Source organism: Arachis hypogaea, chromosome 1, assembly GCF_003086295.3.
Source record: "Arachis hypogaea cultivar Tifrunner chromosome 1, arahy.Tifrunner.gnm2.J5K5, whole genome shotgun sequence".
In the NCBI taxonomy this organism is placed as follows: domain Eukaryota; kingdom Viridiplantae; phylum Streptophyta; class Magnoliopsida; order Fabales; family Fabaceae; genus Arachis; species Arachis hypogaea.
The window spans coordinates 85,548,394-85,566,024 of record NC_092036.1 but is presented as its reverse complement, the minus strand read 5'-3'; the positions used below and the strand labels follow the sequence as shown (position 1 = coordinate 85,566,024).

The 17,631-nt window shown below is 39.6% G+C and overlaps 2 non-coding genes across 2 annotated transcripts; both read left to right on the top strand.

The window, feature by feature from the left end:
* Positions 1-8,193: 8,193 nt before the first annotated feature.
* Positions 8,194-8,297, top strand: LOC112716682 (small nucleolar RNA R71). Its single transcript, XR_003160438.1, has one exon. It is a non-coding gene; the product is annotated as a small nucleolar RNA R71 (small nucleolar RNA).
* Positions 8,298-17,018: 8,721 nt separating this feature from the next.
* Positions 17,019-17,122, top strand: LOC112711185 (small nucleolar RNA R71). Its single transcript, XR_003157330.1, has one exon. It is a non-coding gene; the product is annotated as a small nucleolar RNA R71 (small nucleolar RNA).
* Positions 17,123-17,631: the final 509 nt, after the last annotated feature.

Here is a 17,631-nt window from a genome sequence, read left to right as displayed (position 1 = left end):
CTACTGCTACAGTTTATCAGAACACCAAAATAACCAAGAAGAAAAACAGCAAAGGCACCAACTTTTTTGAAATCAAGTAAAGAATCATCAGCAAAAGCACAGGCAGAAACGGCGGCAACATGCAAAAGAAAACGATTCAAGCAAACAAAGAAGAGATTCGTACCAAAAAAGGGGAAAAATCCAGAGCATGCAACAAGTCAAGCATGATAAAAACAGAAAGATCCAAACTTTCTCCAAAAGGAAGATCAAAAGGAAAACTCCATCGCAGAGTCAAAAATAAACGAGGAAACACAAAATGGGACTAACCTGGAGACGAAAGAAGCTTCGAAGAAAAGAATGGAAGCGCAGAAACAAAGGCTGCCCAGAAAATCGCCAAGTGACGCCGCAAGACAAGAAAGCAGGCGCGCAAACGAAAGACAGAGAGCAGATGAGAAAAACAGAAAACGAGAGAGTAAAGGGAGAAGTTACGAAGAAGAAATGAAGAAGAAAAACCGTTTTTGATTGAGAAAAATCAAAATAAAGCCAAGAGAGAATGGGGGCAATTAATACCAATTAATGAAGGTATTAAACCCTCTCACGTTCCCAAAAGCAAAGCGCTGATATAAAAGTGCGTGCTTTTAGAGGAAAACGTTCTACATTCAAAAGATTCTACAAAAGGAGGAAATCGACAAAATGCTTGAGTTCGGCTTCGTCATAGAAGGACCGAAGTCAAAAACTCGACCTCAACAAAAAGACCGAGCTCAAGCAGGGGCACTGTTCATACCCTGGGTCGAGCTACCCGACCCGAGATGTTCTACAGACAAAGCGATCGACCTCTTCAGGTTAGACTATCCGATCTCTTTTTAAAGAGCTTGGCTAAATCGACAGAAGAGCCCAGTAAAGGGCCCAAATAGAGGAGCACGACCCAGATCCTAAGGCAGCCCAAATCTAAAGGCGGTCTGATGATTGGATTTTTGACGGTTTAGAATTTCTCAAATAAAATCTCGTCGAAGTATAGTCTCTAAACCAACAATAATCCTTTCATACAAAAAGTTGTTTGTCACTAGTACAAACCCCTAAAATTTATAAACCGAAGTATTGGACCTCGGGTCGTTCTCCCTAGGAATTACAATAAAGTGTCTTGTTATTGGTTAGAAATGTGTTTTGGGGTTTTGGATAAGAGGCATGAAAGTAAATGGCAATGAAAATAAACTAACAACTATAAAAGGCTCTTGGCAAGGTATGAAAACTAGAAGTCCTATCCTAGTTATCCTTCTCAATTGTGATGAGAATTGTTCATTGCTACCACTTCGTTAACCCTTACTAAATAAAGGAAAGTCAAATGGATGAATTGACTTGAGCCACAAGTCCTAGCCAACTCCCAAGGAAAGACTAGCTTTACTGCACTCCAAACCAATTAGCAATCTCTCCAATTACCAATCAACAAAGGAATTAGATAACTCAAGTGTCACTAATTACTCTACCTAGGCCAAGAGGAACAAAATCTACACTAAAACTAAAAGAGACATTTCAACAAACACATAGAGTGCAATAGAAGTAAACATTATTAAATGCAAGAATTAAAGGAATCTACAACTACAAAAACAAGAGATCAACAATAGAAAGGTAAAGAAGAACAACTATTATGAATTACCTCTTATTGAATTGAAAGAAAATGGAAGGAACAATAGTAGATCTACAACAAAGTATAAGAACAACATAAAGGAAATTACAATAAAAGAATGGAAGAAGAATGAATCTAACAACAAGGAATTGAGATGTAGAAGTAGAAGAAAGCAAAGATTAAAACCTAGATCTAAGAACTAATCCTAATCCTAATCCTAATTCTAGAGAGAAGTGAGAGCTTCTCTCTCTAGAAACTAATTCTAACTACTAAACTAAACTAATGGTAACTAGATGCCTCATCCCTCTTCAATCCTTGGCTTAAATAGCATCAGAAATGAGTTGGATTGGGCCCACAAGGCTTGAGAATTCGCTGGCCCACGGATTGCATTAAGTGAACCAGGTGGCACAACGACACGTGCGCGTATAGTGCGCGTACGCGTCCCTATCTGCAGTGCAACTAGGGCAAATCGTATATCGTTGCGAAGCCCTGGATGTTAGCTTTCCAACCCAACTGGAACCGCATCATTTGGACCTCTGTAGCTCAAGTTATGATCGTTTAAGTGCAAAGAGGTCGGCTTGACAGCTTTCCAGTTCTTTCATTTCTTCATGAGTTCTCCAACTTTTCATGCTTCTTTCCTCATTCCCTTGATCCAATCTTTGCCTCCTAAACCTTAAACCACTTAACAAACATATCAAGGCATCTAATGGAATCAAGGAGAATTAGATTTAGCTATTTTAAGTCCTAAAAAGCATGTTTTCACTCTTAAGCACAATTAAAGGAGAAGTTATAAAACCATGCTATTTCAATGGATAAATGTGGGTAAAAGGTCATAAAATCTCTTAAAATCAATACAAGATAAACCGTCAAAACGGGGTTTGTCACGGTCAGAGCCCAGAAAGATGAGGCGGTTCCCTTGAAGATAAATTGATCTCACCCAAAAGATAAGATAAGATAAGATAACTAACTTATCTTATCTAGAAAGGTCACTCCACACCATTATAAATACACTGGAGCACCCAGGTATAACTCATACTCTGATTCTACTCAATACCTACTTAATACCCTTGCTAACTTAAGCATCGGAGTCCCTTACAGGTACCCCCTACCCTCCGGGGACAAAGGATCAGCACCATCACCAAGTCCAACAAGTCAGACACAGCGGCTCCAGCCACCATCATCAAGTCAGACACAACAGCTCCGACCAACACAGAAGATCTCGTCCGAGATCGACCTACAGTTTCAGGTAACCCTCGGAACAGCACTCTCTCACCAAGGTACGTTGTGTCCCGAATTTAAAAAATAAGATAACAATAACGGGTGAGAATCCAAAAGTTTCCAGTAGGATAACATTTCCAAGTAAAGACTACATAAAATAACATGAACCCATTAGGCAATCTTGATTTTTAACTTCACAGAAATCTATGTCTAAGGTCTTAACTAATCCGTACAAGATTAATTTGCTAAGGTAAAAGTACTTAAAACTACCACTAGCCTCATCCACTCCCAACCGTCATCATCATTATTCTCAGTATTAAGTCTTTCAATGGGATCAACCACAAGCAATAATGAATACAAAGCAATCACAAATAGAGAACAATTATGACAAGTAGCACAATTAGCAATTAAACAGAATTATCAAACAGGCAAACCAAGTGATTATGCAAGCCCAAACAATTACAAACAAATGCACATGATGCATGCCTATTCTACTGGCCGTGAGCTCACGTGTCAGTTATACTTCCAGACCCGACAAATCCAGTAGCTAACCAGATATTGTCTATTTGTCGTGCATCCCTAGGAAGAACATCCCAAGCTTATCACAAGCTTGACTCAGAAGGAGAGTGCCATATCACCTTCTCACTGGAGTAGTACTATCTGGGATATAGTGCCCTACCACATTTAACGACCAGAGAGAATGTGGGCTGGACAAAACTGTAACACCCTAATTACCCTAAGCCTTACCTCATGCGGTAAAGTAAAGGTTAATCAAGAGTTACGACAATTCTAAGGTTCACACATAAATATATGTAGAAGGAATAATAATTCTCAGTATGGTAACAGTATCCAGTAATGTAAGATGTAAGACCCTAGGATGCCAGAGGCAATCCTAGAGCTTCATACCAAACAGATATTCAAACTTAAGTAATTCAATAGCTTAAACCGTAAATAATAAACAAGGTATCTATGTTAGGGGATTTCTAACTAAAACCAATCACCGATGTCCCACAGTCTTTACCAACCTACCCTCTGTGCGATCCTATCGCCGCCGCCTACCTATCCTCCTCAGCACCAGACAAACACAGATAATGCAAGCAAGTAAAACACAGATAGGATTCATATATAACAAGTAATTCAAGAAGCAAGTAGGCATATTATACAATTAGGCAAACTCAAGTAATTAAAGCAAGCAAACATATAGAAGATGCATATGATGAATGTCTGTCCTATTGGCTGTGATATCACATGTCGGTTATAGTGCCAAGCTCGACTAAAAAATTCGGTCGGCAACTCCCAGATTAGTCTCTCTGTTGCGCATACACAACAATATCAAAAATATGCACTGTTTAAGCATTCATTCAGAAAACAAAAAGTATTGTCACCACATCAATATAATTAAACTAAATTCAAGGATAAATTCAAAATTCATGTACTTCTTGTTCTTTTGATTAAAAACATTTTTCATTTAAGAGAGGTGAAGGATTAATGGAATTATTCATAACTTTAAGACATAGTTACTAAACACTAATGATCATGAAGTAGAGACACAAAACATACATGAACACAACATAAAAACCGAAAAGCAGAAAGAAATAAGAACAAGGAATGAATCCACCTTAGTGGCGTCTTCTTCTTGAAGGACCAACAATGTCCTTAAGCTCTTCTATGTCCCTTCCTTGCCTTTGTTGCTCCTCCCTCATTGCTCTTTGATCTTCTCTTATTTCATTGAGAATGATGGAGTGCTCATGATGTTCCACCCTTAATTATTCCACATTGTAGCTCAAATCTTCTAAGGAAGTGTTGAGTTGTTCCCAATAGTTGTTGGGAGGAAAGTGCATCCCTTGAGGCATCTCAGGGATTTCTTGATGATGAGCTTCGTCATGCATCTCTTGAGATCCGTGGAGGGTCTCTCTTGCTTGCTCCATCCTCTTCTTGGTGATGGGCTTATCCTCCTCAATGGAGATGTCTCCTTCTATGATAACTCCAGCTGAGTAACATAGATGGCAAATAAGGTGAGGAAAAGCTAGCCTTGCCATGGTGGAGGGCTTTTCAGCTATTTTGTAGATTTCATTGGAGATGACTTCATGAACTTCTACTTCCTCTCCAATCATGATGCTATGAATCATGATGGCCTGATCCACAGTAACTTCAGATCGGTTGCTAGTGGGAATGATGGAGCGTTGAATGAACTCCAACCATCCTCTAGCCACAGGCTTGAGGTCCAGTCTTCTTAGTTGAACTGGCTTGCCTTTGGAGTCTCTTTTCCATTGAGCTCCTTCCACACATATGTCCATTAGGACTTGGTCCAACCTTTGATTAAAGTTGACCCTTCTAGTGTAGGGGCGTACATCTCCTTGCATCATGGGCAAGTGGAACGCCAACCTCACATTCTCCGGACTAAAATCTAAGTATTTCCCCCGAACCATTGTGAGATAATTCTTTGGGCTCGGGTTCACACTTTGATCATGGTTCCTAGTGATCCATGCATTGGCATAGAACTCTTGAACCATTAAGATTCTGACTTGTTGCATGGGGTTGGTTAGGACTTCCCAACCTCTCCTTCGGATCTCATGTCGGATCTCCGGATACTCATTTTTCTTGAGCTTGAAAGGGACCTCAGGGATCACCTTCTTCTTTGCCACAACATCATAGAAGTGGTCTTGATGGCTTTTGGAGATGAATCTTTCCATCTCCCATGACTCGGAGGTGGAAGCTTTTGTCTTCCCTTTTCCTTTTCTAGAGGATTCTCCGGCCTTAGGTGCCATTGATGGTAATGGAAAAACAAAAAGCTTATGCTTTTACCACACCAAACATAAAATATTGCTCGCCCTCGAGCAAGAGAAGAAAGAAGAGAAGAAGAAGAAGAAGAAGAAAATATGGAGGAGAGTGAGGGATGGTGTTTCGGCCAAGGTGTAGAAGAGGGGGTTTGTGTTGTGTGAAAATGAAGTAGAATGGAAGGGTATATATAGGGAAAGGGGAGAGGGTAGGTTCGGCCATGTAGGGTGGGTTTGGGTGGGAAAGTGTTTTTGAATTTAGAAGGTAGGTGGGGTTTATGGGGAAGAGTGGATGGATGTGAGTGGTGACATGGGGAAGAGTGTTATAGGATTAGAAGGTAAGGTGGGAATATGTTAGGTGGGGATCCTGTGGGGTCCACAGATCCTGAGGTGTCAAGGAATTACATCCCTGCACCAAATAGACATACAAAATGCCTTTGCATACCGTTCTGGCATTTAAACGCCGAGGTGATGCACGTTCTGGGCGTTCAACGCCCATGTATAGCATGTTTCTGGCGTTGAACGCCAGTTCCATGCTTGTTACTGGCGTTCAGCGCCAACTTTTCTCAAGGCACATTCCTGGCATTCAAACGCCATGATGTTGCTTGTTTCTGGCGTTCAGTGCCAGATTCATGCTCTGTTATGGCGTTGAACGCCAGCCAGATGCTTCTTACTGGCGTTGAACGCCAGTCTGTCCTCCCTCCAAGGTGTGATTTTTCTTCTGCTGTTTTTGATTCTGTTTTTAATTTTTATATTTTTTTTGTGACTCCACATGATCATGTAGCTAATAGAACACAAAATAACAATAAAATAAAAATAAAATTAGATAAATAAAAATTGGGTTGCCTCCCAACAAGCACTCTTTTAATGTCATTTGCTTGACATTGGGCTCTCATGGAGCCTCACAGGTCATCAGGTCAATGTTGTATAGTCCCAACACCATACTTAGAGTTTGGATATGGGGTCTTAACACCAAACTTAGTGTTTGGTTCTGGCCTCCCAACACCAAACTTAGAGTTTGACTGTGGGGGGCTCTTCTTGACTCTGAACTGAGAGAAGCTCTTTGTGCTCACTCTCTTTTGTCACGGAGGGATGGCCATGTGCCTTAAACACAAGGTAGTCCCCATTCAATTGAATGACTAATTCACCTCTGTTGACATCTATCACAGCTCCTGCTGTAGCTAGGAAAGGTCTTCCAAGGATGATGCATTCATCCTCTTCCTTCCTAGTGTCTAAGATTATGAAATCAGCAGGGATGTAAAGGCCTTCAACCTTTACTAACACGTCCTCTACTATTCCATAAGCTTGTCTCAATGACTTGTCTGCCAATTGTAATGAGAACAAGGCAGGTTGTACCTCAATGATCCCCAACTTCTCCATTACAGAGAGTGGCATAAGATTTATCCCTGACCCCAGATCACATAGAGCTTTTTCAAAGGTCAATGTGCCTATGGTACAAGGTATTAAGAACTTGCCAGGATCTTGTCTCTTTTGAGGTAAAATTTACTGAATCCAGGTGTCTAGTTCACCAATGAGCAAGGGAGGTTCACTTTCCCAAGTCTCATTACCAAACAACTTGGCATTCAGCTTAATGATAGCTCCTAAATATTGAGCAACTTGCTCTCCGGTCACATCTTCATCCTCCTCAGAGGAAGAATAGTTTTCAGAGCTCATGAATGGCAGAAGAAAATTTAATGGAATCTCTATGGTCTCTATATGAGCCTCAGATTTCTTTGGATCCTTAATAGGAAACTCCTTCTTGCTTGAGAGAAGTCCTAGGAGGTCTTCCTCACTAGGATTTTCATCCTTCTCCTCCCTTGTGCATTCGGCCATATTGATTACATCAATGGCCTTGCACTCTCCTTTTGGATTCTCTTCTGTATTGCCTGGGAGAATACTGGGAGGAGTTTCAATGACTTTCTTACTCAGCTGGCCCACTTGTGCCTCCAGATTTCTGATGGAGGATCTTGTTTCACTCATGAAACTGAAGTGGCCTTTGACAGATCAGAGACTAGATTGGCTAAATTAGAAGTGTTTTGTTCAGAATTCTCCGTCTGTTGCTGAGACGATGATGGAGAAGGCTTGCTATTGCTCAGCCTATTGCGTCCACCATTGTTAAAGCCTTGTTGAGGCTTTTGTTGATCCTTCCATGAGAAATTTGGATGATTTCTCCATGATGAATTATAGGTGTTTCCATAAGGTTCACCCATGTAATTAACCTCTGCCATTGCAGGGTTCTCAGGATCATAAGCTTCTTCAGAAGCTGCCTCTTTAGTACTGTTGGATGCATTTTGCCATCCATTCAGACTTTGAGAGATCATGTTGACTTGCTGAGTCAACACTATGTTCTGAGCCAATATGGCATTCAGAGCATCAATTTCAAGAACTCCCTTCCTCTGGGGTGTCCCATTATTCACGGAATTCCTCTCAGAAGTGTACATGAATTGGTTATTTGCAACCATGTCAATAAGTTCTTGAGCCTCTTCAGGCGTTTTCTTTAGGTGAATAGACCCACCTGCAGAATGGTCCAATGACATCTTAGAAAACTCAGATAGACCATAATAGAATATATCTAATATAGTCCATTCTGAAAACATGTCAGATGGACACCTTTTGGTCAACTGCTTGTATCTTTCCCAAGCTTCATAAAGGGATTCACCATCTTTTTGTTTGAAGGTCTGAACATCCACTCTAAACTTGCTCAGCTTTTGAGGAGGTAAGAATTTATCCAAGAAGGCCGTGACCAGCTTATCCCAGGAGTCCAGGCTATCCTTAGGTTGTGAATCTAACCATATTCTAGCTGTGTCTCTTACAGCAAAAGGGAAAAGCATGAGCCTATAGACTTTAGGATCTACTCCATTCGTCTTTACAGTCTCACAAATCTTGCAAGAACTCAGTTAAAAACTAGTAAGGATCTTCAGATGGAAGTCCATAAAACTTGCAGTTCTGTTGCATTAAAGCAACTAGTTGAGGCTTAAGCTCAAAATTATTGGCTCCAATGGCAGGAATGGAGATGCTTCTTCCATCAAAACTTGGACGTTGGCTTTGTGAAGTCACCAAGCATTCTCCTTGCATTGTTGTTGTTGGGTTCGGCTGCCAACTCCTTCTCTTATTCTAATGTTTCTGAAAGGTTACCTTTAGATTGTTGTAATTTAGCTTCTCTTAGTTTCCTCTTCAGAGTCCTTTCAGGTTCGGGATCAATTTCAACAAGAGTGCCTTTTTCCTTGTTCCTGCTCATATGAAAGAGAAGGAAACAAGAAAAGAAAAGGAATCCTCTATGTCACAGCATAGAGATTCCTTTATGTTAGTAGAAGAAGAAAGGGGAGAAGAGTGAAGAAGAATGGGTTCGGATTTTTAGATGAAGAGAGGTGAAGAGAAGTGTTAGTAAATAAATAATTAAATAGAATAAGAAAAGAGAAGGAGAATTTCAAAAATAATTTTGAAAAAGAGGTTAGTATTTTCGAAAATTAAAGATAAGATAAGATTAAAATTAAAATTTTAAACAAAAAGAGTTTTTGAAAAAGAGATGAGATATTTTTGAAAATTAGAGAGGGAAAATTGGTTAGGTGGTTTTGAAAAAGATAAGAAACAAACACAAAGTCAAAGAGTTAGTTGAAAAAGATATTAAAATCAAATTTGAAAAGATAAGAAGATAAGTTAGATAAGATATTTTGAAATCAAATTTTTGAAAAAGATAAAATTTTGAAAAAGATATGATAAAAAGATAAGATAAGAAGATGTGATAAAAAGATATGTTTGCAAAAGATTTAATTAAAAAAATTTAAAATTACTTGCTTCACTAACAAGAAACTACAACATAAGATTCTAGAACTTAAAGATTGAACCTTTCTTAACAAGAAAGTAACAAACTTCAAATTTTTGAATCAATCACATTAATTGTTGGTGAGTTTTCAAAAATTTGATATAAAGATAAGAAAAAGATTTTGAAAATAATTTGAAAAAGAATTTAAAAAGATAAGATTTTTAAAATTGAAATTTTGACTTAACTTGTAAGAAACAACTAATTTTTAAAAATCTTTGACCAAGTCAACCCAAAATTTCGAAAATTTGGAGAGAAAAAAGGAAAAGATATATTTTTTATTTTTGAATTTTTGATTATGAGAGAGAAAAACATAAAAATGACCCAAAACATGAAAATTTTGGATCAAACACATGATGCATGCAAGAACACTATGAATGTCAATATGAACACCAAGAACACTTTGAAGATCATGATGAACATCAAGAACATATTTTTGAGAAATTTTTAATGCAAAGAAAACATGCAAGACACCAAACTTAGAAATCTTTAATGCATGGACTCTAACAAACGAAAAATGCATATGAAAAACAACAAACAACACAAAGCAAGAAAACATCAAGATCAAACAAGAAGACTTGTCAAGAACAACTTGAAGACCATGAAGAACACCATGAAAGCATGAGATTTTTGAAAAAATAATGCATAAATTTTAAAAACATGCAATTGACACCAAACTTAAAAATTGACTCAAGACTCAAACAAGAACACAAAATAAATTTGGCTTTTTATGATTTTATGATTTTTTTGTATAAAAATTTTTTTTTGAAAATATTTTTTGGAAAAAAAAACGAAAAAGAAAAGAAAAATTTTGAAAAAGGTTTTTTGAAAAGTTTTTTTGAAAAGAAAATTACCTAATCTGAGCAACAAAATGAACCGTCAGTTGTCCATACTCGAACAATCCCCGGCAACGGCGCCAAAAACTTGGTGGACGAAATTGTGATTCATATGTTATTGCATTTTGTAAAATTCATTGCTTTTTCTTTCCCTGGCAATGGCGCCAAAAACATGATGCCAATACCATGGTTTACAACTATGCGTGGACACAACTCCGCTCAACTTAACCAGCAAGTGTACTGGGTCATCCAAGTAATACCTTACGTGAGTAAGGGTCGATCCCACAGAGATTGTTGGTATGAAGCAAGCTATGGTCACCTTGTAAATCTCATTCAGGCGGATAATAATTGATTATGGATAAGTTCGAAAATTAATAATAAACAGAAAATAAAATAGTAAATAGTTACTCATATAATTCCATGGTGAGAATTTCAGATAGGCATATGGAGATGCTGTGCTCCTCTTGAATCTCTACTTTCTTATTACATTCATCCAATCCTTCTTACTCCTTTCCAGGGCAAGCAGTATGTAGGGCATCACCGTTGTCAATGGCTACATCCCATCCTCACAGTGAAAATGGTCCTATGCTCTGTCACAGCACGGCTAATCATCTGTCGGTTCTCAATCAGGTTGGAATAGAATCCCTTGATTCTTTTGCATCTGTCACTAACGCCCAGCCTTTAGGAGTTTGAAGCTCGTCACAGATATTTAATACCGGAATCCTACTCGGAATACCACAGACAAGGTTAGACTTTCCGGATTCCCGGAATCCTACTCGAAATACCACAGACAAGGTTAGACTTTCCGGATTCCCATGAATGCCGCCATCTATGTAGCTTATACCACGAAGATTCTGTTGGGGAATCTAAGAGATATGCGCCCGGCCTAAGGTAGAACGGAAGTGGTTGTCAGTCACGCGCGTTCATAGGTGAGAATGATGATGAGTGTCACGGATCATCACATTCATCAAGTTGTTGTGCAACGTATATCTTGGAATAAGAATAAAAGAGAATTGAATAGAAAATAATAGTAATTGTATTGAAACTTGAGGTACAGCAGAGCTCCACACCCTTAATCTATGGTGTGTAGAAACTCCACCGTTGAAAATACATAAGTGAAAGGTTCAGGCATGGCCGAATGGCCAGCCCCCATGGTCTAAGGACTAGGCATCCAGAGATGTTCCAAGATATGGTCAAAGACCAGATAAGACTCCTAATACACTAGTAAAAAGTCTTATTTATACTAAACTAGCTACTAGGGTTTATATGTGTAAGTAATTGATGCATAAATCCACTTCTGGAGCCCACTTGGTACGTGTTTGGGCTGAGCTTGATCTATCCACGAGCTGAGGCTTCCTTTGGAGTTGAACGCCGAGTTATAGCGTGTTTCTGGCGTTCAACTCCGGGTTGTGACGTGTTTCTGGCGTTTAACTCCAGACAGCAGCATGTACTTGGCGTTGAGCGCCACTTTACGTCATCAATTCCCAAATAAAGTATGGACTATTATATATTGCTGGAAATATCTGGATGTCTACTTTCCATCGCCGTTGAGAGCAAGCCATTTGGAGTTCTGTAGCTCTAAAAAATCCATTTCGAGTGTAGGGAGGTCAGATTCCAACAGCATCAGCAGTCCTTTTGTCAGCCTTTTTCAGAGTTTTGCTCAAGTCCCTCAATTTCAGCCAGAAATTACCTGAAATCACAGAAAAACACACAAACTCATAGTAAAGTCCAGAAATGTGAATTTATCATAAAAACTAATGAAAACATCCCTAAAAGTAGCTTGAACTTACTAAAAACTACCTAAAAACAAGCCAAAAAGCGTATAAATTATCCGCTCATCACAACACCAAACTTAAATTGTTGCTTGTCCCCAAGCAACTGAAAATCAAATAGGATAAAAAGAAGAGAATATACTATAAATTCCAAAATATCAATGAATATTAATTCTAATTAGATGAGCGGGACTTGTGGCTTTTTGCTTCTGAACAGTTTTGGCATCTCACTTTTTCCTTTGAAGTTTAGAATGATTGGCTTCTCTAGGAACTTAGAATTTAGGATAGTGTTATTGACTTTCCTAGTTAAGTATGTTGATTCTTGAACACAGCTACTTTTATGAGTCTTGGCCGTGGCCCTAAGCACTTTGTTTTCCAGTATTATCACCGGATACATAAATGCCACAGACACATGACTGGGTGAACCTTTTCAGATTGTGACTCAGCTTTGCTAGAGTCCCCAGTTAGAGGTGTCCAGAGCTCTTAAGCACACTCTTTTTGCTTTGGATCACGACTTTAACCACTCAGTCTCAAGCTTTTCAATTGGACCTGCATGCCACAAGCACATGGTTAGGGACAGCTTGATTTAGCCGCTTAGGCCTGGATTTATTTCCTCGGGCCCTCCTATCCATTGATGCTCAAAGCCTTGGATCTTTTTACCCTTGCCTTTTGGTTTTAAGGGCTATTGGCTTTTTCTGCTTGCTTTTTCTTTTTCTTTCTATATATATATATATATATATATATATATATATATTATTTTTTTTCGCCATTTTTTTTCGCAAGCTTTTTACTTTTCACTGCTTTTTCTTGTTTCAAGAATCAATTTCATGATTTTTTAGATCATCAATAACATTTCTCTTTGTTCATCATTCTTTCAAGATCCAACAATTTTAACATTCATAAACAACAAGATCAAAAATATGCACTGTTTAAGCATTCATTCAGAAAACAAAAAGTATTGTCACCACATCAATATAATTAAACTAAATTCAAGGATAAATTAAAAATTCATGTACTTCTTGTTCTTTTGATTAAAAACATTTTTCATTTAAGAGAGGTGAAGGATTAACGGAATTATTCATAACTTTAAGACATAGTTACTAAACACTAATGATCATGAAGTAGAGACACAAAACATAAATGAACACAACATAAAAACCGAAAAGCAGAAAGAAATAAGAACAAGGAATGAATCCACCTTAGTGGTGTCTTCTTCTTGAAGGACCAACAATGTCCTTAAGCTCTTCTATGTCCCTTCCTTGCCTTTGTTGCTCCTCCCTCATTGCTCTTTGATCTTCTCTTATTTCATGGAGAATGATGGAGTGCTCATGATGTTCCACCCTTAATTGTTCCACATTGTAGCTCAAATCTTCTAAGGAAGTGTTGAGTTATTCCCAATAGTTGTTGGGAGGAAAGTGCATTCCTTGAGGCATCTCAGGGATTTCTTGATGATGAGCTTCCTCATGCATCTCTTGAGATCCGTGGAGGGTCTCTCTTGCTTGCTCCATCCTCTTCTTGGTGATGGGCTTATCCTCCTCAATGGAGATGTCTCCTTCTATGATAACTCCAGCTGAGTAAAATAGATGGCAAATAAGGTGAGGAAAAGCTAGCCTTGCCATGGTGGAGGGCTTTTCAGCTATTTTGTAGATTTCATTGGAGATGACTTCATGAACTTCTACTTCCTCTCCAATCATGATGCTATGAATCATGATGGCCTGATCCACAGTAACTTCAGATCGGTTGCTAGTGGGAATGATGGAGCGTTGAATGAACTCCAACCATCCTCTAGCCACAGGCTTGAGGTCCAGTCTTCTTAGTTGAACTGGCTTGCCTTTGGAGTCTCTTTTCCATTGAGCTCCTTTCACACATATGTCCATTAGGACTTGGTCCAACCTTTGATTAAAGTTGACCCTTCTAGTGTAGGGGCGTACATCTCCTTGCATCATGGGCAAGTGGAACGCCAACCTCACATTCTCCGGACTAAAATCTAAGTATTTCCCCCGAACCATTGTGAGATAATTCTCTGGGCTCGGGTTCACACTTTGATCATGGTTCCTAGTGATCCATGCATTGGCATAGAACTCTTGAACCATTAAGATTCCGACTTGTTGCATGGGGTTGGTTAGAACTTCCCAACCTCTCCTTCGGATCTCATGTCGGATCTCCGGATACTCATTTTTCTTGAGCTTGAAGGGGACCTCAGGGATCACCTTCTTCTTTGCTACAACATCATAGAAGTGGTCTTGATGGCTTTTGGAGATGAATCTTTCCATCTCCCATGACTCGGAGGTGGAAGCTTTTGTCTTCCCTTTTCCTTTTCTAGAGGATTTTCCGGCCTTAGGTGCCATTGATGGTAATGGAAAAACAAAAAGCTTATGCTTTTACCACACCAAACTTAAAATATTGCTCGCCCTCGAGCAAGAGAAGAAAGAAGAGAAGAAGAAGAAGAAGAAAATATGGAGGAGAGTGAGGGATGGTGTTTCGGCCAAGGTGTAGAAGAGGGGGTTTGTGTTGTGTGAAAATGAAGTAGAATGGAAGGGTATATATAGGGTGGGTTTGGGTGGGAAAATGTTTTTGAATTTTGAAGGTAGGTGGGGTTTATGGGGAAGAGTGGATGGATGTGAGTGGTGAAGGGGGTAATTGGGAAGAGAGATTGAAGTTGTTGGGAAGTATGACATGGGGAAGAGTGTTATAGGATTAGAAGGTAAGGTGGGAATATGTTAGGTGGGGATCCTGTGGGGTCCACAGATCCTGAGGTGTCAAGGAATCACATCCCTGCACCAAATAGACATACAAAATGCCTTTGCATACGATTCTGGCGTTTAAACGCCGAGGTGATGCACGTTCTGGGCGTTCAACGCCCATGTGTAGCATGTTCTGGGCGTTCAACGCCCATGTATAGCATGTTTCTGGCGTTGAACGCCAGTTCCATGCTTGTTACTGGCGTTCAGCGCCAGCTTTCCTCAAGGCACATTCCTGGCGTTCAAACGCCAGAATGTTGCTTGTTTCTGGCGTTTAGCGCCAGATTCATGCTCTGTTCTGGCGTTGAACGCCAGCCAGATGCTTCTTACTAGCGTTGAACGCCAGTCTGTCCTCCCTCCAAGGTGTGATTTTTCTTCTGCTGTTTTTGATTCTGTTTTTAATTTTTATATTTTTTTCGTGACTCCACATGATCATGCACCTAATAGAACACAAAATAACAATAAAATAAAAATAAAATTAGATAAATAAAAATTGGGTTGCCTCCCAACAAGTGCTCTTTTAATATCATTAGCTTGACAGTGGGCTCTCATGGAGCCTCACAGGTGATCAGGTCAATGTTGTATAGTCCCAACACCAAACTTAGAGTTTGGATATGGGGTCTTAACACCAAACTTAGTGTTTGGTTGTGGCCTCCCAACACCAAACTTAGAGTTTGACTGTGGGGGGCTCTTCTTGACTCTGAACTGAGAGAAGCTCTTTGAGCTCACTCTCTTTTGTCACAGAGGGATGGCCATGTGCCTTAAACACAAGGTAGTCCCCATTCGATTGAAGGACTAATTCACCTTTGTTGACATCTATCATAGCTCCTGCTGTAGCTAGGAAAGGTCTTCCAAGGATGATGCATTCATCCTCTTCCTTCCTAGTGTCTAAGATTATGAAATCAGCAGGGATGTAAAGGCCTTCAACCTTTACTAACACGTCCTCTACTATTCCATAAGCTTGTCTCAATGACTTGTCTGCCAATTGTAATGAGAACAAGGCAAGTTGTACCTCAATGATCCCTAGCTTCTCCATTACAGAGAGTGGCATAAGATTTATCCCTGACCCCAGATCACATAGAGCTTTTTCAAAGGTCAATGTGCCTATGGTACAAGGTATTAAGAACTTGCCAGAATCTTGTCTCTTTTGAGGTAAAATTTGCTGAATCCAGGTGTCTAGTTCACCAATGAGCAAGGGAGGTTCACTTTCCCAAGTCTCATTACCAAACAACTTGGCATTCAGCTTCATGATAGCTCCTAAATATTGAGCAACTTGCTCTCCAGTCACATCTTCATCCTCCTCAGAGGAAGAATAGTTTTCAGAGCTCGTGAATGGCAGAAGGAGATTTAATGGAATCTCTATGGTCTCTATATGAGCCTCAGATTCCTTTGGATCCTTAATAGGAAACTCCTTCTTGCTTGAGAGACGTCCCAAGAGGTCTTCCTCACTAGGATTTTTGTCCTTCTCCTCCCTTGTGCATTCGGCCATATTGATTACATCAATGGCCTTGCACTCTCCTTTTGGATTCTCTTCTGTATTGCTTGGGAGAATACTGGGAGGAGTTTCAATGACTTTCTTACTCAGCTGGCCCACTTGTGCCTCCAGATTTCTGATGGAGGATCTTGTTTCACTCATGAAACTGAAGTGGCCTTTGACAGATCAGAGACTAGATTGGCTAAATTAGAAGTGTTTTGTTCAAAATTCTCTGTCTGTTGCTGAGAAGATGATGGAAAAGGCTTGCTATTGCTCAGCCTATTGCGTCCACCATTGTTAAAGCCTTGTTGAGGCTTTTGTTGATCCTTCCATGAGAAATTTGGATGATTTCTCCATGATGAATTATAGGTGTTTCCATAAGGTTCACCCATGTAATTAACCTCTGCCATTGCAGGGTTCTCAGGATCATAAGCGTCTTCAAAAGCTGCCTCTTTAGTACTGTTGGATGCATTTTGCTATCCATTCAGACTTTGAGAGATCATGTTGACTTGCTAAGTCAACACTTTGTTCTGAGCCAATATGGCATTCAGAGCATCAATTTCAAGAACTCCCTTCCTCTGGGGTGTCCCATTATTCACGAAATTCCTCTCAGAAGTGTACATGAATTGGTTATTGGCAACCATGTCAATATGTTCTTGAGCCTCTTCAGGCGTTTTCTTTAGGTGAATAGACCCACCTACAGAATGGTCCAATGACATCTTAGAAAACTCAGATAGACCATAATAGAATATATCTAGTATGGTCCATTCTGAAAACATGTCAGATGGACACCTTTTGGTCAACTGCTTGTATCTTTCCCAAGCTTCATAGAGGGATTCACCATCTTTTTGTTTGAAGGTCTGAACATCCACTCTAAGCTTGCTCAGCGTTTGAGGAGGAAAGAATTTATCCAAGAAGGCCGTGACCAGCTTATCCCAGGAGTCCAGGCTGTCCTTAGGTTGTGAATCCAACCATATTCTAGCTCTGTCTCTTACAGCAAAAGGGAAAAGCATGAGCTTGTAGACTTCAGGATCTACTCCATTCGTCTTTACAGTCTCACAAATCTTGCAAGAACTCAGTTAAAAACTGGTAAGGATCTTCAGATGGAAGTCCATAAAACTTGCAGTTCTGTTGCATTAAAGCAACTAGTTGAGGCTTAAGCTCAAAATTATTGGCTCCAATGGCAGGAATGGAGATGCTTCTTCCATCAAAACTTGGACGTTGGCTTAGTGAAGTCACCAAGCATTCTCCTTGCATTGTTGTTGTTGGGTTCGGCTACCATCTCCTTCTCTTGTTCTAATGTTTCTGAAAGGTTACCTTTAGATTGTTGTAATTTAGCTTCTCTTAGTTTCCTCTTCAGAGTCCTTTCAGGTTCGGGATCAATTTCAAC